This window comes from Cebus imitator, unplaced genomic scaffold (assembly GCF_001604975.1).
Source record: "Cebus imitator isolate Cc_AM_T3 unplaced genomic scaffold, Cebus_imitator-1.0 Scaffold199, whole genome shotgun sequence".
NCBI classification, from domain to species: Eukaryota; Metazoa; Chordata; class Mammalia; order Primates; family Cebidae; genus Cebus; species Cebus imitator.
In genome coordinates this window covers 3,250,733-3,273,257 of record NW_016107514.1, presented here as the reverse complement: position 1 = coordinate 3,273,257, position 22,525 = coordinate 3,250,733, and the positions used below count along the sequence as shown (strand labels likewise).

The 22,525-nt window shown below is 40.5% G+C and overlaps 1 protein-coding gene across 3 annotated transcripts in view; it reads left to right on the top strand.

Annotated features, from left to right (window-relative positions):
• The window catches only part of FAM110B (family with sequence similarity 110 member B), a 154,680-nt gene that overhangs the window by 68,124 nt on the left and 64,031 nt on the right, over positions 1-22,525 (top strand). Inside the window, exons 1-2 of one of the 3 annotated variants that reach the window (XM_017547581.2) lie at positions 10,719-10,920; positions 16,345-16,433. The gene's annotated coding sequence lies outside the window, so the exon portion shown is untranslated. Of the gene's footprint in view, positions 1-10,718; positions 10,946-16,344; positions 16,434-22,525 lie in introns of those variants that run through there. The other 2 variants (XM_017547580.2, XM_017547578.2) reach the window with 2 other exon arrangements.

Below are 22,525 nucleotides of genomic sequence, written 5' to 3'. Positions count from 1 at the left end.
AGAATTTTTACCTACTCCTAGTTTGCAAAAATAGTCTCCTGTTTGTTTCTAGATGATCTATAGTTTTAGATAACTTTTAGATCTGTTATCTACCTCGGATTGATATTTTTGGTATGAGGTAGGGGTTAGTGTTTACTAATTTTTTAAAATAGATATCCAACTCATTCATGATCATTTATTGAAAATACTTTAAATTTTTCATTGTATTATCTGAGTGTCTTCGTTAAAAATTGATTGTATAATATACATGTGGGTCTATTTCTAGTCTGTTTCTTGTCTTTTATTGGTATGTTTGTTATTATTAACACTGAAATGTTAGGATTACAGTATTGTTATGGAACAGCTGAGCTGTGCTTCTGGGGGAGGAGGATAATTTCTTATCATTGGGAACACAGACAACCTACCCATCTAGATTCCTCACCACGGCTCATATTTCCACAAAATGTGAAGTATCACTAATGCATGATTCTGACATTGAATTTTGTAGGTGGAATGTGTTATGCAGTTGGATGACTTCAGTTTGTTCAGATATGAAAAATTAGGTGTAGTACATTTCATTTCACTGCAATTTAGGTCAGGGAATAATGCTGAAAAGAATATGTATGAAGGCATGAGTGAGCACAGACTACAGAATGGCCCAAAACTAATAAGAAAGGAAGATAGATTAACTGAAATTCCAATTAGTCTCACACAACAAAGACCAATGAGACCAACCAATACTTTAAGTTACAGTGCTTTAGTATTGCTTTTTCTTGGTTGCCAATGAAGCATTTTTTTTTCCTTCCTAACATTCTCCTCAGTGGCACATAGCATACAGTTTATTTTGGGAAAAGGGAAATTATTTTCCAAAAAGAAAAATGACAGGGAAGAAATTCTCTGTATTTCATTGCTAAAAATGAGGAAATTTTGGGGCTGGGCGCGGTGGCTCACACCTGTAATCCCAGCACTTTGGGAGGCCGAGGCGGGTGGATCACGAGGTCAAGAGATCAAGACCATCCTGGTCAACGTGGTGAAACCCCGTCTCTACTAAAACTACAAAAAATTCGCTGGGCATGGTGGCCCGTGCCTGTAATCCCAGCTACTCAGGAGGCTGAGGCAGGAGAATTGCCTGAACCCAGGAGGCGGAGGTTGCGGTGAGCCGAGATCGCGCCATTGCACTCCAGCCTAGGTAACAAGAGCGAAACTCCGTCTCAAAAAAAAAAAAAAAAGAAAAAGAAAAAATGAGGAAATTTTAAGGAAAGTGATAATTAAAAAATCAAAAAAGACATTGGTTCTCTGTTCCCCTCTCTCATCCTATCCCAAGTTGGGATTTGATGAAGGAAACGCTTGCCCACCAGTGCAGGGCCCTGGCTCTGTCACCTAGGGCCTCTCAAGGAGGAGAGCTCAAGTATTAGTTCTCATCAGCAAGACTACCCACCATCACTACTGATGAAAGAGCAAGACCTGTATGATTTTCTACTTTCTTTACCCAGAGAAGCCAGGATCCACTTTGTTCTGTGTGGTTGAAATGCACCCATTGTAGACCAAATAAAATTACCTGAGAGCACCCCCTCCCCCAGCACACACAGTATAATGTTCTCAGTGTAACAGGACACCAGCTACCATCTTTCTAAAGCCTGGTATTGATTTATATCATACGTTCAAATTGTTTTTATTCAATGACAATAGAAATAAATGTGATGATCATGCTTATCCTTTGGGAGAAGATGGTTAAAATTATAAAGACTTCTTTAATCTGGAAAACATTGAAAATACCATCAAGCTATCAGGTGGACGGTTCCTGTTGCTGCCCTCTAGACCCCTGGAATGGTTTTCTGCTCATCTGTCAGATACTTTGTGCCATTTATTCCTATTATAGAATATTTCTGTGTTGTTACTTTAAAAGCCTTCTATATAATTTAGTATGCAAACCACTTGTGTAGGCTTGACTCAAACTTTATGATAAAAAACATTCATCATATGCTATCCCCTGTAAGAGGAATTAAACTCTCCTTTTCATTAGGAGGCCTGCCTGCAGTGGAATTAAAATAGCTTCTCCTGAATGGGAGCACTGTCTTGGTAAAGATCATGAGCAGGCATTCAAGAGGAATGAAATAGAATACTTGAAATTTAAATTAGCTTGTAATCTGACTTTGAAAATAAAGTACAAGAGAGACTGTAGAAAGTTTCCTGGAGGTGAATTAATGTCCTTCACGCCACTTCCAGTTTCAGAGCTAATAGTATGCATATGATAAGAGTAATAATAGCAGTGAAACTTATCTTTCCCATGTGCAGTTCTCCCAGATCGCTGCTGTCACGCTTAGAAAAGGTGTCCTACGTAGAGAGAACCCACATCTGCAAAAACAGCTTTCAGACATCACCAGGGATTTACAAACTCTTCCAGGAATGTTTGGAGGAATAACTTTTTTTTATTGGGTCCATAAAGCATAAATTGTTAACCCAAGAAAGAAAAAGAACCTTAAATAAGTGACACAGATTTTCTTCTTTATTTAGAAACCATTCTGATGTTCATATTTTTAAAGGATTCTTTCTCTTCAAATAACTTCCTCATTCTTGAAAGACACAATATATTTTTTCTGTTAAAATTACCCAGTGGTAAATGCTCCAGGAGAATGACACTTCTGAAATGAAAAAGCTCCCATTGTTACTGCGACTGCCTTTAGCTATATTATGTCATGAAAAATTATTTCCTTGTTATAAAAGAACACCATGGAAAAGCATTTCTATGTATATTATTATATGTAAATTCAAAATAGGAGAAATATAGGGAATCTAGATACAGAAAAATAATCATTGTTTATGAATGGCTTAACATTTCTAAAAAGAAATTGGGGGTGATTATTTTCAGTAGAAGAAAAGTCTTAGCTTTACAGGTAATTACATACTTAATAGTATAGATGGAATAGAGCTCAATTTGCTTCAAGGCAGATTTCTGTTAAGCAGACTCTATTTGCACATTAATTTCTATTTAAACAATGATCCCTAGGTATAATAAAATTGTCTTTAAAATATACACACATAAATGGAAATATCTTTATGACAAACCCATTGAACCATTATCTGTTAATGATACTGAGTTGTGATTCACAGATATTTTGAACTGTGGAAGTAAAAATATAGTCAGGATAGGCAGACACACTGAAATATGATTGCTTTACTTTACCTTATTTTAAATTAGATTCCCACTATAGTGGTGACAATACATAAAACTTCAGAAACCTGCCAAGGTTCTTGTCAATCTTGAATCATGCTAATGTTTCTAACGTTACAGCCAAAGAAATTATTTTCCATTTTCCCCATCGCTTAAACTTACTGGCTACTTTCCAGACATTTAAATCTGGCCATATCTTCCAAGTATATAAGAATATCCTTATATAAAAGGAGAGAATTGTCCAAATAACTAAGGAATGAAATATCTAGGCCCTCCTTAGCAAGGACGACTTGCTCTGGTGCCAACAGAGGCTTGCCCTAATGTCTAATAATAATCAGCAAATTGGCGGACAATTCCGAGCTGAACTTTTGGGTCCCAGCCTAATAGTTTGACTGATGGCTGGGAATGGTTAGCACATCAAAATCCTTTTTGCTGAGGCTGCTACTTACTAGCTGGTTAGCAAGCTGAGCTGCACCATGTAGATGGGCAGTAGGCCAGATCAGATGATCGGAGCATGGGGCACAAGAATCTCTAAGACCGAGACTTCAGAGGGACCACTCATGAAAAATTTGCCCCCTGCAGTTTTTACCTTTTCCTTGGGTGGAAGTGGGGAAAAAAAGTACAAAGTTTTTGTTAATAATTTATATTCAATGTTAGTAATTTCAGAGTAGAAAAATTAAACAATTCGGACAGATCGACTCTCTCTATTACGCAGAGATAAAAACTGTTGATGCTGTAGCATTTGCCTCAGATCTTTCCTATATATATATTCAAAGAGATACAGCATATGTTTATACACACAGAGTGATTTTAACAAAACGGGAGTCCTAGTAAATCCACTATTCGAAATGCTTGAAACAAGAAGTGTTTTGAATTTCAGATTTTTTTCAGATTTTGTAATATTTGCAGAGTACATACTACTTGACCATCCCTAACTAAAAACCTGAAATCTGAAATGTTTCAATAAGCATATCATTTGAGCATCATGTTGGTGCTCAAAAAGTTTTTGATTTCGGAGCATTTTGGAACCTTCATGCTCAACCTGTATACGTTGATTTGTAACTCACCTAATATTCAGCTATATTTTTATTTGGTAAGTATTTTTCTATAATAGGATTTTTAAATAACTTCACAATGTTCCATTAATTTTATTTACATGCCATCATTTATTTAACTAATTGGCTACTGTTAAATGGTAAGATTGTTAATTTGTTTTTGCTCTGTAAAGGTGTATTAGTCTGTGCTCACATTGCTATAAAGAAATGCCTGAGATTGGGCAATTTATAAAGAAAAGGGGTTTAATTAGATCATGGTTCTGCAGGCTTTACAGGAAGCGTGGTTGGGGAAACCTCAGGAAACTTTCAATCATGGCAGAAGGCAAAGGGAAGCAGGCATGTCTTACATGGCTGGTGCAGGAGGAAGAGAGGGGGAAGGTGACACACATTTTTAAACAACCATATCTTGTGAGAACTCACTCACTATACAGTACCAAGAGTGATGGCACTGAACCATTCATGCGAACTCTACCTCCAGGATCAAATCACCTCCCGTCGGGCCTCATCTCCAACACTGGGGATTACAATTTGACATGGGATTCAAGTGGAGACAGAGACCCAAATCATATCAAAAGGATATTGTAGTAAATGCCTTTCTCTAATATTTCTGAATATATCATCAATTATTTCATTTTTGCGGCACGTGATCCCAACTATTTCCTTAGAATGATATTTCTAAAATGAAATGGCCAGGGTAAAGGTATACACATTTTTAAAATTTTCAATAAGTTATTCCAAATTGCCTCATGGAAAAGGTTGTGCTTAGTTAAGTTCCAGAATTTCTAGATATTATTAACAAATTCTTAACAGTATAACAGTTTTTATCTGGGTTGTGCTCAGGGCACGAGGGTTATGTATTTATACTATCTACTTCTCTTTTGGGGAGGACGTCAGTTTTTCTAGTATTATCTAGCCTTTGGCCTGGGTGTTTTAATTTTGCTGTCATCCAAGTGAGGAGAATTTAGATGATGTTTACCAAGTGCTATGCACTCCCGAAATGCTTTATGTATACATTAACTCATTTAATCCACACAACATCCTCCTCCAAATGTTCCAAATGAGAAAATTGAAGCATAGAAAAGTTAAGTCATTTACAAAAGATTACCAGCTAGTAAGTAGCTGGATTGTGATAAAATGTAATAAATGGCATAGAAGGAGAGACATATATGGTGATATTTTTTTAAGAAGATAATTTCTCCCTAGGAATGTCATTTAAGATATAACCTCCAAAGTTTTTATGCGACTCTTATCAAGACAGCTATCCTTTGGCATCTACTAATTTTAAAAGACCCTAGAGGAATTTCATAGCAAATGATGTTCTTGGCTTACATATTTGTTTCGATAAAAGTCTAATCTTTCAAAATGACTATGTTGAAACATAATTATGAACATTCACGGCATGCATACTTGAAATTCTTTCATGAACCTTTCTTTAAAAACAGCAGCATACATTACCCATGCAAGATTATATGCCTTGATTTTGAACAATAAGTACAGAGATGCATTAAAGGGCTGGTGATGGGACTCAACAGGACTGTTTCAAATTATCGGAACCTTCATGTAACTGAAATGGTAGGCATTTCGCTTAGGAAGACAAAACTGAAATTTAGGATATTTGCCCATGTATTGTAACTTAAAATTTTATAGGAATTATCCCATGGTCCATATAGAAAGAATCCTGGGTCCTTTAGGTAGTACAGAGATGAACAATGAGGTAAACACTTTCATAACCTAGAGGATTTCTGTTAACATCTAAAAATATGGTACAATTTGAGAACAGAAGGGAAGCTAAAGTCTTAGGATGACTTCTGCAACAGAATTCATAGCTCTTATTAAACAATATTATCTACTTATAATACCTAATATTATTAGGTTGTAATATATCATCATTATGGCTTTATTATATATTAAATGAATCATGTCCAGTTACTATGCCCATGGGATGATTATTAATTTTTGTGTGTAGGAATGAATTGGATGTTAGGAATGAATTGAGTGTGGAGTTGCTGAGCAAGTCTTGTAAACAACCACCCTGGCCATTTCCTTATCTCTAAGTGAGAAAGAATACCTACCCAACAGCATTTTGGGGATTCTCAAAGCAGATATTATATGTGACTTTCCCTTTGCAATTTTAAAGCCCTGTTTAGGTTTTGTCATTGTCATTGTTGAATCTGTCTTCTTCCTTGGATTGGAAGGTCCTTGTTCTCCTGGATCTAACACAGTATTTGGCAAATGATAGGAGTAAATAAATACTAGTTAAACGTCATTATGAGGACAGGGAGGAGAAGCTGTGATGACAGGGAACTATCTGAGAACCAGGTTCTGGCTCCAGTGTGAGAGTCCTAGTAACCTCTTTAATTCATACCCCTTCCCGAGCCTCGTAGTACCCCGCCCACTTCAGCAGTACTATGAAAAGCAGATCATTTGAAGAAGAACAAAAACTAGGCTTTGAAATGACACTCCAAGATACACAACTGGCTTCTAAACTGAGCCCTGCAGAGAAGACTCATGCAGTCTGCTCAGGGCTTTTGCACCCAGCAAGATCCTTGTCCAACACTATCGTCCCTCTCAGCAGGTGACCTCCCTGGAACTGACTCACACTCAGGATTCGGGGCTGATGCACAGGCACTGTGGAGCCACTGGGAGCCTCTTCAGGCAGTGAGACACAGGTATGCCAAGTGTCTATGGAGGAGCTGAGGCCAGGGCTGCTGCCCATGACATTTAGAGCAGCAGGAGTGACTTCCAGCAGCCAACTTCAGTCTGTCCCAGGCCAACCAGGCCACCACAGCTGAATAAGTGCCTGGTATGCCACACTCTTCACAAAAAAAGAAAGACTGTAGTTTGAGTGTCAGGAACAGAGAAGAAAGGGGCACCAGCTGCCCAGACTCTTGCCCACCAGTTGTCTTGCCCCTGGTAGCCAGAAGGAGCTTTCACAACCTGGGTATTATTTTCTTTTCCTCAGTATGGGGTGACCCTGATGGCTCCTAGGACCAGGCTCGCATTAACTGGGGAGCGGATCATTGGCTTCTCTGCCCAGATCTGCCTGCAGTGATTTCATGTTGTGGCTTGAGGTCCCCTGATAGAAATGCTGCTCAGCACTCAGCCCTCCAAGCTGCCCTCTACTCTTTATGTGGGCTGGGGTTCAGGGCTCCTGCTGGACCACAGCTCAACTGCTGGTCCTTCCTGCCTGCGCCTGGCAGAGGTGGGGGAGCAGAGTGAGGCCCGGGGCTTCCCCCAGCTATACGGGAGGAACATCAGCCGCGATGGCCTGACGTGCGGTCCGGCCTCCTTCTCAGGCCCCAGTGTTGCTCATCAGAGCAGAATCAGCTCTCCAAGACCCCTCTCCTTAAGATGGTGTTTGACCAACAACTGAAACCAAGATACTTCCGGCCAGAATATCATGATCTCTCTAAAGTTACCCCAGAGCTCTGACTTTTAACACAATCGTTTTTTTATATGTGAACCATAACTTTTTTCTAAGGGGAAAAAACTGTAACCGTTGTAACAATTCTGTATGAAAATTCTGGAAACACAGCCTCATTTTCATTGTCCAGGGTTAGAGAGTGAGAACAGAACTAGAAGAAATCCATGCAGTGAGGCAGACGGTTTCTGTAGTGCCTGCTCCTCCTCGCCAGTACAGCAAATGTAAAATGCGCGTCCTCATTCTCTGAGTCAGGAAGAGTAGATGAGGCTTTGGACTTGGAAGATAATGGGAATCTACAAAGGAGATCTAGAAGGAGAGAAGCTGAGGTCCGGCCCTCAGGAAGCTTGAGCCAAACAAAACCTTTCCTCCTCTAGTGTGTGTGGTTGTGTCTCCTCCTTCCTCCTCCATCCACTGCAACCTGCCGGCCTCTCCACGACCTTCACAGCTCTTGAAGGTCCTTCCCACACTACAGCTGAGGAAGCCAGCAAACCTGCTCCAACCTTTGCCAGATCTGCCACCCCTCTCATGTGGGCATCCTGCGCTGAGCTGCAGTTTACCTGATCTTTATTGCTAGTTTGTTAATCACTTAAAGAGTGTCTCCCACGTTACAACAGAAGCTCCTTTAGGAATCAGAATGCTCCGCCGTTCCCTGCCGTATTTCCAGGGTCCAACACAAGTCCTTACACATAGTAAGGGCCTAACATGATTCCCTGAGAAAACAAATGATTTTTCAGAATCAAAAGTGTGTCGACTGAAGTTCAAAGACAAGAGTGCTCATTCCAGGGGTTGTAAGCATATGCCCCCGCCTAGCTGAGTGGCAATAAGAAAGATTCCCAGTGAACTGTTTCTCAGTTCCAAAACAAATACTGGGTCTGAACATGTTGAAAGATAAGACCTAAGAAAGGACAGTAGCTTTCTTCTTTTAGAAAGTGTCTGTTTAATGTCTTCTACTAAACAGGCATGAAACAAATTAATTAAACAGCTCAAAGTGCCTATTTTGAGCTAGCAGTCTGTTAAATCAAGAGGAAGGCAGAAGCTGTTAGATGTTTCCTAGAGAAATGCCTAGAAGTGTTACTAGCCTGTATCCTGGCAGCCTGCAGGGAGCTATGCCTTAGGCCAAATCTCTGAAGCCAATTCCTCTTGGAGTTTTTACCTCCTGATAATGGTGATTGTGCTCTGATAATTCAGGAGGATGAAGCTTCACAGTAGCACACATGGCTCTCACTTTCTTTAGCCAACTTTCTCCATCATATTTTTCCAGAGTTTGCGTATGTGTTTGCATTCCAGCGCAAGTTTTCACTCTTAAATTTATGGACCATGAGTTTCTGTGCTTTCTCGTGAAGTTTATGGTCCATGTCATTCCTTTCACTGGTTTATTTCCCAACCGTTTGTGGTACCCAAAGATTGGAGGTTGAAATGCCCCTTCAACAGTATTCCTGTTTCATGGCTACTCATTAATCCCTTGGAATATTTGGTTCCTCAGAGGAAATCATAATGCCTCTTGAGTATGTCAGCTTTTTGTAAAATTTTTTAGCTCAAAATCAAAAGAAAAAAACTACAGAAATGGGGAGTTTGCATTGTATCTTTGGATTGGAATTTGGTACAATATACCTACTTGTAAGAAATATTACAAAAAAAAACAAAGCTTTAAACAGATTTATAGATTTGATTAGATCAGCCCAGGACTGCTAATTCTGTAGAACATATTGAGAAGAAAGAATTACTTTAAGGGAAAAGGAATAGTTAAGTAAGTTGCACGAGTTGCATTTGACTGTCTGACTTCTCTCCCTTTTCACATAAATTTGTTATTTTAAATTTAATCCAACTTCTTCTAATTAAAACTTTCCCCAATTTGTATTCCATAGAAAACATTTTTGAAATTCATATCATTAACAAAAATAATTAGAAGTCCATGGTTTCCTGAAAATTTCTTTTAAGTTAGGTTTTATAGAATCAAGTGATGACTATATTACATATCAAAATAGAAGTAGGTGAATAGAATTTGCCTTACAACAGTGAATACCAATAATGGTTCTCTGTGATGAATCAAGCCTACCACTAGCTTTTCAGCCTTCATGATTCCTGAATGGTATTTCTGACAGAACTGTGCAATGGAGAGATATTGAGGTACTCTTTTTGAGTGCTGTGATGCTGTAAAGAAAGGGAGAGAATGTGGAGTGGTTGAGATCACTGCTACTCCTAAGAGCTTAATATAAAACCCAGAATCCATCCTGTGCCAGGCCCTGTGCTAAACACTTACAGCTCATTGACAGTAACTCTTCGAGGTGGCTCCTATCATTGTCTTAGACACAGAAATGCGGTTACTTGCCCAGGGTCACAGCTAGGTCGTGGCAGCTCTAGAACTTTAACCCAGGCAGTCTGGCTGTGAGAACACATGTTTTCACCCACGTATCACAGGATTTGGCTTCTAGAAGTAGTTTGCCATTCAGTTGTGTAGTGGCCAAATGTCTTTAATTTTTCGTTTTACAATAGCTTCTGAGATCCTTTTCTGTCCCTTGTAACTGCGAATTAATCACTGAAGTCAAGATTATGATTTTTGATACCTTGATTAGTACTTTTCCACTATAGATAGAAATTTGCACTGTATTTCCAACTATACTGAAGAGAGATTAATTAGCACTTTATGACAAATATGTGGCAAATTGTTAATTAGGGTAAGTAAAGTGAGACTCAGATTTTATAGCACCACTACTATTTTCACAGTATTGATTTTATTATTTATTCTTAGTGCTGGAATCTGATAAGCTTAAGTAAGCCAATAGTGCTGTATATTGATTTAACCACTCTTTGTTTCTCTAGATTGGAGGAAAATAAGAATACACTTTAAAAATCACTTATAGTTTATGAGGTGACACCTTAATCCTCAAAATGACAGGAAATCGAGATGATTTTATCTATGAGGTTTAATTTATTAAAATTTAATTTGCTCCTGTGCTTTGCTCCAATGACTCTGTGCTAGCAAACCAGCTATAATTAGATTAGCAGCCTGCTAAACGCCGGTGACAGCCTGCGTCTCAGAGAGCATGTGCTGGATTCCGCATGTGCCTTTTCCTCATTGGTTGGTGGCGTTGCTGCTCGCCCGTGTGATAGGTTTCCACAGTAATCTTTATGCTGCATTAGAGACATAGATACAGAGGTGCTGTACTGTGTTCCTGCAACGGTGGAGGTGCTCAGCTGGTAACGTTAAAGAAGGAATAAGGCGCCCAAGTGAAGGCGTTCGTCTTTGTTGTGGAGCTTCGGCGGTTAAGGACGGCCTGCTGCTGTGGGAGGTCAGTGAAGGAGGCTCACTTCATGGTAATTGCTTTAAGTCTATCTCTCATGAAAAACACGGCCATGCGTGAAATGAAGCATGTTCATCGTATCATCTGTTTAATCTGATCTTGCTTTGTTAATACCATGGGTACTCCTGCATTCCATAGGAAAATACATTCTCCCGCAGGCTTGCCTGGCAAACAGCTACCCTGTTTACAGTATTCAACCAAGGAATAATGTTTTTACCTGGATTCAAGAGTGCATGTGTATACTTGGGAGTGATGCTTACAGGCTCGCTTCTGTTTTGGAAAGCCCGATGTTCCATCAATTTAGGTGTCTTTGCAGGTACGTTTCAGGACCCAGTCGACTTTGTTTGCATTGAATCCAGACTGTCCTGAATAATGAGTGATCAGGAAGAATTTAGTGAAACACAGTCTAATTAGGACAGGGCAGTGACTCTCCTGATGTTTAAGCTGTGCCTTAGCAGAAGTAATGTGCTATTGTGTCTTCCAAGATGTGTGCAGCCTTCATTTTGGATGGTTTTCTTTGTCTCACCTTTTGTAGTCTTTATTAAGCCTTTTAAATACATAGAGGGTTAATATATTCTGTTCTGCCAGAGATATTTAAAGTATATATTCAGCTGTGTTTGAAAGAGGAATTTTCGTCTCTTGGCTTTGTTTAGCAGGGACATTGCCTTAGGAGTTGAACCGAAGTCACAGGAAGGTGGGGTTCTTACCGCTTACTTTGACTACTGTTTGGCAACATTTTTATTTCTATTAATTTTTGCCTGAAAATTGATAATCTTAAACAATCTGTGATTTTTAAAAATGATACATTCTGAAAGAAAAGTATTTAAATGGGCAAAGCTGAGGTTCAAATATCCCAAACAAATGCAGCATGAGTTTTTCCTTCTCAGTGTACCTTCTCCATAGTGTCCTATTTATACCAAAAATACCTTTGTTTTTATGTATTCCTCAAACTTAAAAATTGATGTCCTTCCCATACCAGACTGTGGAGTCCACAGAAACTTGTGTATTGAGTCACCGGTCACACTCCTGGCTACCAGCCACCATGTGTCTGCTGTCACCAGAGCCTTGCTGATCTTTGAAAAGCATCGGGAATTATTTCTCTGCTCCTGAAAAGCCAAATGTTGCAATGTTAATGATTTGTTCAAATACCTGTCATGATCTAAAATATACTCTGGTTAACAGGGTTCAGTATATTCTTTGACAGAGGAAACTTCAGAGTACTTACCAACCATGCCTTCCTCCCCACCCCACATTCCTTCCCAGGTCCATCCAGGCAGATAGTAAATCATCCAATGCAAATTGCATCCAAATAACATTTTTTAAGGAAAAAAATGAATATTATGAAAGTTTGCCATGAATTGTAATAGAGTATCATCTGTAATAAGAAAGTTTGATAGTTGTTGCTTGTAATACAGTGTCTTTGTGACTTGAACCAGCCGGCAGCATTCTCAGGCATTTTAGACACCTTGTGCTGTGAAATGAACCTGGGAACAGTCGTTCTATTTCACATTCCGCTTCCTTGATACAAACCATGCCTGTTCCCATTGCAGACAGGTGCATACCCGTGGTGGAGAGTGCAGTTTCAGTGAGAGTGGTTTTGCTCTTTCCAGAAGTCCAGACTTCTCTCCTGTTTCCCTCCCTCTCTCTGCCTGCTGTGCTCTTCTATGTGGATGTGCAGAAAAACCTTTCTGCAAATCAACACTTAGGCTTGGACACTCGTTTTGGGAAGGATAAACTGATGCGGATCGATTCTCTCTCTGTGTCTGTCTATCTCTTGAAATGCTCCCCAAATTGTCCTAGTCTTAGATAATTTCTAAGAAGGTTTCCTCCACTGTCAAAGCCTTGGACACACATAAACATTGGCTAGAGCTCCTTTTGGGCAGAAGAGCCCTGTTGAGGTGTGTGTCATGGAAGGATGTAGGAAGTAGTTCTAAGTGATGCCAAATCCCTAGGGCTGGGTCTTAAAGACTTTCTGTGTGGAGGAGGAACTTTTTAAAAAATTTAAATATGAATGTATCTGTGTACTGCATAATGCACCAATATTTTGATATCCCAAAGGGACTTTTAACATACACCAAAGGGGCTTTTTTATAACAGGATTGAAGAAGTGTTATTTATGTTTTTGCAAAGTAGCCAAAATATGTGCTTTTATCTTTGGATGTATCACATCTTAACTTTTTTAAAAACTACATTAAGGAGACTCTTTACATATTTCTGTGGCAAGAAAATAAAAACAAATTTTATGGACACTTTAAAATGTTGTTCTTTTTCCTCCTTAAAATTCCATAGCTCTTTACTGATGGGAGAATGACATTTCTTACCAGTCAACAATAGACCTATCAGCATAAACTAAATATTATATTTTAAATTTAAAACGTTATCTGTTATAAGGGATACTTTCTAACTTCTCCTGAGGTCTCAACAGGAAAAGTGATCACCAGTTTAAAAACTGAAGTCATTCCATGAAAAATACAATGTGCTGCAAAGTAACTGGGCTGAACAAGGTCTGGAAAATATTTGTGAAGCAGAAAGAGAAATAGGTAGTGCATGATATTGCATGTGAGAGTTTCCATGGTAATATCCGTAGGTGGATTTGTGGCTAGTCACTTGGCATCTGTGATAATCCAAAAACCTGAAAGAGATTTGTCATTAGCGATTGATAAATATTTCGGGGTTGACCTGTTAAAGTGTCCTGGATTGGGAAAATATGTAAAGGGATATTAGGCCTCTCATCTAAGTGTAGTTGTTTTTCATTGTAGTATTCTATGATCATGGACCGTCACCATGTGCTAGGCTCTGTGCTAAGCTTTATGGAGAGAAAATAGAAGGCATAGTCCCTTCCTGTAAGAAGTGACTACTGAGAAAGAAAGGCAGCTAAATTAATAATAATAGGGGTACAAGAGGCAGACAGAGAGACATAGTTTGGTGATACCAAGGAGAGGCAACCAGTTTTTTTTAAAAAGGGGATGAGGGGTGCCAGGGAGGCTTTTCTCAGGAGAAGAGAGATGGTGCCCAATCCAGAACTTACTGTCTCCTGCCCATCTTGACATCACATCCATAACTCAACAATAAGTTGGAGCTGCCATGGCTTCATATTCTGTTTTCATATTTTGTACTGACTTTAATACATGTATCATTTCTCTTCTCCCTGCTAACTCATCTCAGAATACACACTAGGTTGGTGCATGGAAATATGTTTTAATAGGTTTACATCACATGGGGATTGAAGTTTTCTCCCAGAATTTAGAAATGCATCTTAGATGAATCACCAAACACTTTGATTGCTATTATACTCGAAGTAATTTAGTGATTACTTTTGGAATTGTTTGCATTGGCAGGAATTGTCATTTGCTCTTGGCTGCCTGTGGACTCCTGAAAGTCATTTATCTTCTATGTGCTCATTAAAGCTAAGCTTGTAAAATTTGAGGCTGGATTATAACACTTGAATTTCACCTTGAAGCCATCTGTTTTTCCAATACATGTAATTGGATTTAAATTTAAATCTTGCCAAATTTGTAGGCAAAGTCCACTTTAGGGGTGACCTAATTGCACTAGATCTTGCCATGAGTCAAATATCTACATGGAAACAGATCTTGCATTTCTACTTCTACAGATCCTGCAGTCAGGAAATCCTCCTACTTCTGTCATGTGTTACCCTAGTCTGGCTTCCACACTTACTTTTACAAACCCTGTAAAATGGACAGCCTTTACTTTTCCCGCCCTCCGTACCCCATCCCACTTCCTGAGTTGAACAGTATCCCCTTAGAGCAGCTCCCTGACCCAGCAGACCTCCAGGACAGGAAGCAGTTCTCTGTTGCTCTTTTGTCTCTGGTTTGTTTTTTCCCTTGTCTCCTTTGCTACCCCACTTTAAGTAGCTGTTCTCCAATGCTCTGGCCTTCATCAGCCTGCCTGTCCATGTCACCTGCTCTCCATCAGTGGGCTCATCCTTTGCCACACAGTGTCCACCAATCCCCTACACCCACAGCCACACCGACCTCCTGTGCCCCTTGAACAACAAAGAGAGCGGTACTGCTGCTCCTGCTGCTGCCTGGAATGTGCTTCCCCGGAAAGCCCTTGGCTTGTTTCCCCACTGCCTGCAGGATTTCGCTCTAATGGAGCCACCTCGGTAGGATATTCTGAGATAGTATTTACTGCACTTGTTTATTTCTTTAGTTTCCCCTTTCTGGAATGTGAACTCCATGAGGTGAGAGACTTTTCATCTTAACCTCCAGAGCCTTGAACAGTACTTGGTCCATAGAAAGTGTTCAGTCAGTACCTGTTGAATGAATGAGAGAATTAATGATCCCTGGCATGGGGTGCTGCAGTGCAGATGAAGAATGCTCCTGTGGCAATCACAAGCTCTGCCCCAGCCAGCTGAGTGGTGCTGCGGAGCCCCTCACCTTGAGTGGGCCTCTGTTTCTGGTTCTGCAGATGGGGAGTGTGTACCAGGGGCTCTGAGGCCCCTTGAAACTGTAACACTCTTTCACAGTCCTGGAAATAAGATATGATGTCATGTAAAATGTTATTTATGCGACTCATCACAACTTGATGTTATAGCATAATTGCTATCTATGGAAAAATGTCTCTTTTAAAAAAGAAACAATGGTTGAAGTGAACAAAACAGTTTCCAAATGAAGCTGTAAAAACTAATGCATATTGGTGTACTGCCATGTTTACTATCTTTTAAAAAAATATTTTGACCAATTTTTATTTATTTATTTATTTGAGACCGAGCCTGGCTCTGTCACCTAGCCTAGAGTACAGGGGCACAATCTCAGCCCACTGCAAACTCCATCTCCTGGGTTCAAGCAATTCTGCTGCCTCAGCCTCCTGAGTAGCTGGGATTACAGGCGTGAGCCACCACGTCTGGCTACCTTTAGTATTTTTGTTTCGTAAAGACAGGTTTTCACCATGTTGGTCAGGCTGGTCTCTAACTCCTGACCTTGTGATCCGCCCGCCTCAGCCTCCCAAAGTGCTGGGATTGGCGTGAGCCACTGTGTCTGGCCTATTTTTGTTATTTTTTAGACAGAGTGTCTCTCTGTCACCAGGCTAGAGTGCAGTGGCACGATCTCAGCTCACTGAAGTCTCCACCTCCCAAGTTCAAGTGATTCTCGTGCCTCAGCCTCTCGAGCAGCACCATGATGCTTAACTAATTTTTGTTTCTTGGGAGTCTTTTTTGTAGAGACAGGGTTTCACCATGTTGGGCAGACTGGTCTCCAACTCCTGGCCTCAAGTGATCTGCCCGCCTCAGCCTGTCAAAGTGCTGGGACTACAGGCGTGAACCACAGCGCCCGGCCTGTGTTGACTAATTTTTAAAAGAATTACCATTGGCTATAGCTAAATGTATTTAATAGCCTGCCTATTTCTATCAAATTAAAAAGCAATAGCAGTCTTTTCTTCCTTTGATTTTAGCAATTTCCTGCTGCAGAGAGCATTTTAAGAAAGGACAGTGTTCCTGTGACCTCAGCCTACCATCCATAAAATACTCATTCCCCTTTCAGGTAAGCATATTGCTTTGCTTTGATCCATTCTGAGCAGAAAGTATTGATTCTCTCTGAAAACCTGTGTCATTATTGCACTAAGACAAAGAAGCTGAGGTTTCAGATATTTTGCTGTTGGGCAAAAAAAAAGAAAGTCCCACCTTTGAGGTCCTTGCCAGGACCAAAGTATCAGTGATGGCCATTTGCCTTTCCAAGGGGTTTCATGATACACCTTCTACATATCTGCTAGTTGTTAGTTTGTTAAATGCTGTGTGCTATTTATTGGATAGTCTCCCAGGAATTTATAAGTCCTCTGTGTTTTTAAAAATTTTTTATTTTTATTTTTTAGAAATGGAGTTTTGCTCTGTTGCTCTGGCTGGAGGGCAGTGGTGTGATCCTTGCTCATTGCAGCCTCAAACTCCTGGGGTCAAGTGATCCTGCTTCCTCAGCCTCCTGAGTAAGGCTCTGAGTGTGCACCACCATGCCCGGCTAAGTTTTTAAATTTTTTCCCTAGAGATGGGGTCTTACTATGTTGCCCAGGCTGGTGTTAACTCCTGGCCTCAAGCAGTCCTCCCACCTCGCCCTTGCAAAGTGTTGAATTTACAGGCATGAGCCACCTGGCCTGGCCAGAAGTTCACTGTCTGTGCTTGGGGAATGAGATGGTGGTGCAGGGTTAGCAGCAAAGGCACTGGGAGTGGGTGACTAGGAGAGATCTTTACAAGCTGGCCCCTTAATAGAGGGAGGGTTGAAAGAGAGTAACTTAAATTCCAATCCAGGAACTGAGATTGAGGGGGTGGAGCATCTTTGGAGAATGGCCAGCCAGCAGGCCTGGGAATGGCAGGGTGCTTTTCTCCACGTCCGCACCACTCCTGGGACTCCTTTCTGGTCCCCACAGCTGATGGAGAGTCTGGAAACATTTTTTCCAGGTCTCTTCCTCCAGCCAGACTATCTTCCAGGAAGGAGCTGAGGAAGTGGAGAACGGTGGTCGAAGTACAGATGGTTCCCTCTTTTATGGAGGGACTGAGAGCTTAATACCACCAAATGAGGAGATTAGAAATGTTTAGGAAAATAAAGACAGTCTCCGGTTATCTCATGTCCACAGTGAGTTTAGGAGTGTAAAGAGCAACCCTTAGGAGAACAGAGCCTCAGCCTCTGTTTCTACATTCTGAGTGGCCCCATGCTTGGATTTGATTAACAGCCTTCCTCAAGCTTCCTCCAGCTTCCTTTCCAGTATCCATTTGTAATGTACCCTTGCTTATATAGTAAGCCATACATTTTGTAATTTATTATTATAGCATTATGCAGGATATTGTTAGGTGATGTGATCACTCTTCTAGAACCTTTGAATCAAACTTACGCCGACAAATAAGAATCAGCCTGTGCCAGGCAGAATTCTGCAATCTGTAGAAACAGGAAGCCAACAATACCCCTCAGTGCTGTACCCTAAAGTCTCTCACTCTTATCGCCATCTTACTTATCTTCTTATCTCAGATATAAGAAGCTCTAATATGAAAGCCTGGGCTCCTATTGGCTGGAAGGAACTTTGCATCTGCCATCACCAGCACTTGTGGAGCTCAGGTTGTAGAACTGCACCCAAGTGCAGTGGACTTAGGAGGGAATGCCTTCCAGTAGGCCCATGTTTTTCATTCTGCACCATTCTAAGGAACTCAGCCATCCTGGTTTGCCCATGACTGAGGGGTTTCCTGGGACATGGGACTTTCAGTGCTAGAACTGGGAAGTCAGAGCAAAGCAGGACATGTTGGTCCCTCTTGTGATCCCAACACCCCGCCTCTTCCATACATGGCTGCAAGATGTTCTGCTCACCGGGATGGTTGCTGACGGCAGTGCTAGTGGCCGGGGAGGAACTGCAGAGTAGGCCTGGCCGTCATCAGAGCTCGCCTGCTTAGTAATCCATTTGGAGGGACTGGAGTGGTTTGCTTTACTTCTGTGAGCCTCAGTTTCTCATATGCCAAGTAAGAAGAACAGCAAGGCAGTGGGGGTATAGGGGAGGTAACAAGACAGAGCAGTGTTGATGCCTGATGTAGCCTAGGCATGCAAGAAGGGGCAGACCCCTCTCCTCATCAACATAAACCATCCAGAGAAGACAGTCAGTTACCTTCACAGGCATAAAGTAATTGGCTTGAGCTTTACCAATACTATTATTTACCTAGGCAAGGAAGGTTAGAAAGAACTCAGCCAGGTGACTCACCAACACAGTGTCACCTGGGTTGCAGGCATAAATCCTAGCCCCAATACCTTATTCTTAAATAACCTTAAGTCAATATGTGTAAGTTACTTTGAGTTTTTATCAGCTTTCCCATAAATAGATTGAAACATTTTTTAAAGTGCTTTAAGAATGTTGTGAAAAGCATAATTTGTTTCTTATCCATATCCAAATATTTTTAACTTTCAGGTTATTATTGCATTTAAGGTTCATTAAAACATTTTTCTTTCTTAGATTCTTAAATTACAGATAAGCAGGCTTATGAATACATATGCATTATTATCGCCATTAAATTTTCACTACTCTCGATATATGAGTTTAAGATTACTAGATTATTTTGTTTTTAGAGAACACACTGGTCTTTTTAAACGTGGCTCCTTGTTTAAGGAAACTAAAAGGCAACTGAAGTTATGAAATAAAATGATATTGTAATGTTCTTTTGATCAAACTTTTTTGAGTTTTTTTAATCATAGAACATGATACATCCTGAATAATGTATATATGTAAGTCATTTCTAAAGAAATACACAAACACCAATTTCTGTGCATTACGCATGTAATTACAATTTCAGGAAATAAGCTCGAAGGCCTCCTTTGTTTTTAGTTCCTTGTTTTCTTATTCAATCTTATGTAATTGATAAAGTCAGTTTCTCCTTGAAAGTTTCATTTTTCAGAACTTCTGTCCAGATTTTTGCCTTTTTAACATGGTGCATGCTAGATGCTTGAGAAATTGCTCGGAGTAAAAACAACCCTCGCACATTTATTTTGTATGTTAAATGGGCCTGCCCAAAAGTACAGGCTGATTTTTTCCGACACCTTTTTTCCCAACTCGGTGTTTCCTAAAGCTGGTCCTCCAGAATGAGAGGTTTGTACCTTGTCCGTGACTCATATCATCCTCTCATGCCAGCACCCCTGACTTTTGCCTCTCCCCAGATCAGCAGTTTGCCAAGAGAATGACTCAGAGCTCAGATTCCAGTAGTACAGTCAGGTGTGGCTCCTCTGAGGCCATCTCAGCTGACCTTGAGCAAGGTCTCCTCAGGAACCAGGAGAGCCGGCACAGCAGTGAGACCCACTGTGCTGGGAGCCAGGCTTGCTTGCTGCTTTTTTAAAAAGAGGAAGAGGAAAGGGCATTCTCTGGGGAAAGTAGCAGGGATTTTAGATGTTTTATTTTCCTTATTCACAGAAATTTTATATGCTTCTGTAAGGATAGATATAGGGATTGTCTCCCTCATACTCAGAAAGAAAGTATAATTCTATTTTTGAGGATTTAACACGCATTTATTATGAAGTTCAAAAAATTATTGATTGCAATTTAAATTGTCAAATTACAGCAGGGTGTTGGTGGCTTACGCTTGTAATCCTAACACTTTAGGAGGCTGAGTTGGGAAGATCGCTTAAGACCAGGAAGTCAAGACCAGCCTGAACGACATAGTGAAACCCTATCCCTACAATTTTTTTTTTTTTAATTAGCCAGGTATTATCACTTCTTGGGCCTTTGGCTAAGAGCAAGTGTAAAAGATTAGCCAGCTATTGTGGCATGAGCCTGTAGTTCCAGCTGCACAGGAGGCTGAGGTGGGAGGATTGCCTGATACCAGGAGTTTGAGGCTGCCGTGAGCTGTGATCATGTCACTGCACTCCAGCCTAAGTGACAGAGCTAGGACCCTATCTTAAAAAAAAAAAAAAAAAAAGAAGTAATTTGAAGTATATAAATATTTTAAATCAAATGAAAGAGAAATTCTGTATTACTACCCACATAGTTGTTTATTAATGGCTGTTATAATAGAAGTTACGTAATTGTGAAGGTAGTCACTGGTTTTCTTGCAACGATCAACAGAAAGGAAGGATAGGCCGCAGTTATGCCCATGGACTGTGGAAGGACTGCCCTGTGGCTCTGTGCTGGAGGTGTTTATGCAGTCTGCACTTGCCCTTTAGAGAAGCATTAGAATCTTCAATATGTAGATATGATAGAATCTTCAATATATAGATATGGGATATGTGTAATATGAGAATCAGAGGCTAGGGCAGACCAAAGGGCAGCCATGTGGTTAGACACACGCTGGGTGTAAAGCCCAAGTCTACCCAAGGTTCTTCTATCAAACCCCTAAGCAGACCTTGCACACCAGTTCATTTCTTTACAATATCAGGGTCATACATGCAACAGGAAAGTTGGTTGAGGGAAGTTGGACAATGGGGAAAGTAGAATTGAAAGGTTACAAGGAAACATAAATGTCTGGTGAAATATTAGAACGATCTATAGAAACCGTGAAAATCTTCAGTCAATTAGAGTAGGGAAGAGGAGACTGTTAAGCGGACACAGGTGAAAGAGAGGAGATTTAAACAGCGATCGTAGTTGTGCCAGGAGAAAACTAGACTTTCCAGACCTTCTCGCTTTATTTTCAACCTGTAAATCATGTGCTATCATCTCTAGGTGTGGATGGAGGGGAGGATTCATGCATTTTGAGTACTCAGAAATTCAGAGAAATGTGATGCTTGCCAGGACCCTGTGTTTAGTGAGCACTGAAGTATGTGCTCCACCTAGGTCTCTCTCTTCCATAGCATAGGATAAAAGAATGCTAAATATTTAATTCTGGTTAAAAAATGCAACCAAAGTCCTGAATATATTTCTAATGTGCATTTCTTGGGGAAATCCCTCCTATTCACCAGGGGAACAATGCCGCCCTCTAATCGCGTGGTCTTTAGGCAGAGCTTCACAGAGCACTGGCCCCTCATCATCCTGAAATGTGTATGTTTTACCTTTACTTGAGTCCTGTGGGTCTAGTTCTCTAAGATACATTTAAAAACAAGCTCCACATCACCCTTGGTCAAAAAGAGACAGCTTTCACTCACCATGACAGTCAGTGGAGACCCTTCCTTTGTGAAGAAGCCTCCCAAGTGACTGTCCCTTACCACGCCTGCCAGTTCTGGTATTGTGCCCTACTGACTCCTCCTCGAGGGCTCATACCCCAGCACAGCCCCTCTTCATCACCACACAACCCCATTACTGACTTAGCCATATGCTGTTCTCCTGCCTCTGGTTTCTGCTCCGATGCCAGTCCATGTAGGAGGCAGAAAGTTTTTATTTTTATTTTTTGGGACAGAGTCTGGCTCTGTTGCCCAGGCTGGAGTGCAATGGCACAACCTCGGCTTACTGCAACCTCTGCCTCCCAGTTTCAAGCCATTCTCCTGCCTCATCCTCCCTAGTAGCTAGGATTTCAGACATGTGCTACCATACCCAGCTAATTTTTATATTTTTGGTAAAGATGAGTTTTCACCATATTAGCCAGGCTGTCTCGAACTCCTAACCTCAAGTGATCCACCTTCCTCAGCCTCCCAAATTGCTGGGATTATAGGTGTGAGCCACGACGCCAAGCCAAAAAATTATTTTACAAACGCTATTTTCATCCTGTTATTTCCCTGCTCTGAAACCTTGTTTCTCCCAGTTACCTATCTGCCAATTTAAATTCCAAAGTCAGCTCTCATCTGGGCTCTTTCACTTACTCAGAGTCAGTGTCTGTTATTCTACTCATATTCTCTATATACATGGCCCCTCAGAGCTTGTGGGCTGCTTCTTGCCCAAAATCCCTGACCAATTCCACTCTGTTAAAGTCCAGGAGTTCCTTTAATGCCGTTTCAAAAGTTACTTTTTCCCTTAAAAGAAAAAAGATGTGTTTCTTTTTTTTAGCAGAGTCTAAGATTTTTTGCCATTTATTCATTCAACAAATTCATAATTCATGCAACTAATTTCTTCACAATTTAATGTATACCATGTACATTTATTTATAAATAGCCTTGGAATTATTTTTTTCCCATTTATTTATTTTATTGCATTTTAGGTTTTGGGGTACATGTGAAGAACATGCAAAATTGTTGCATAGGTACACACGTGGCAG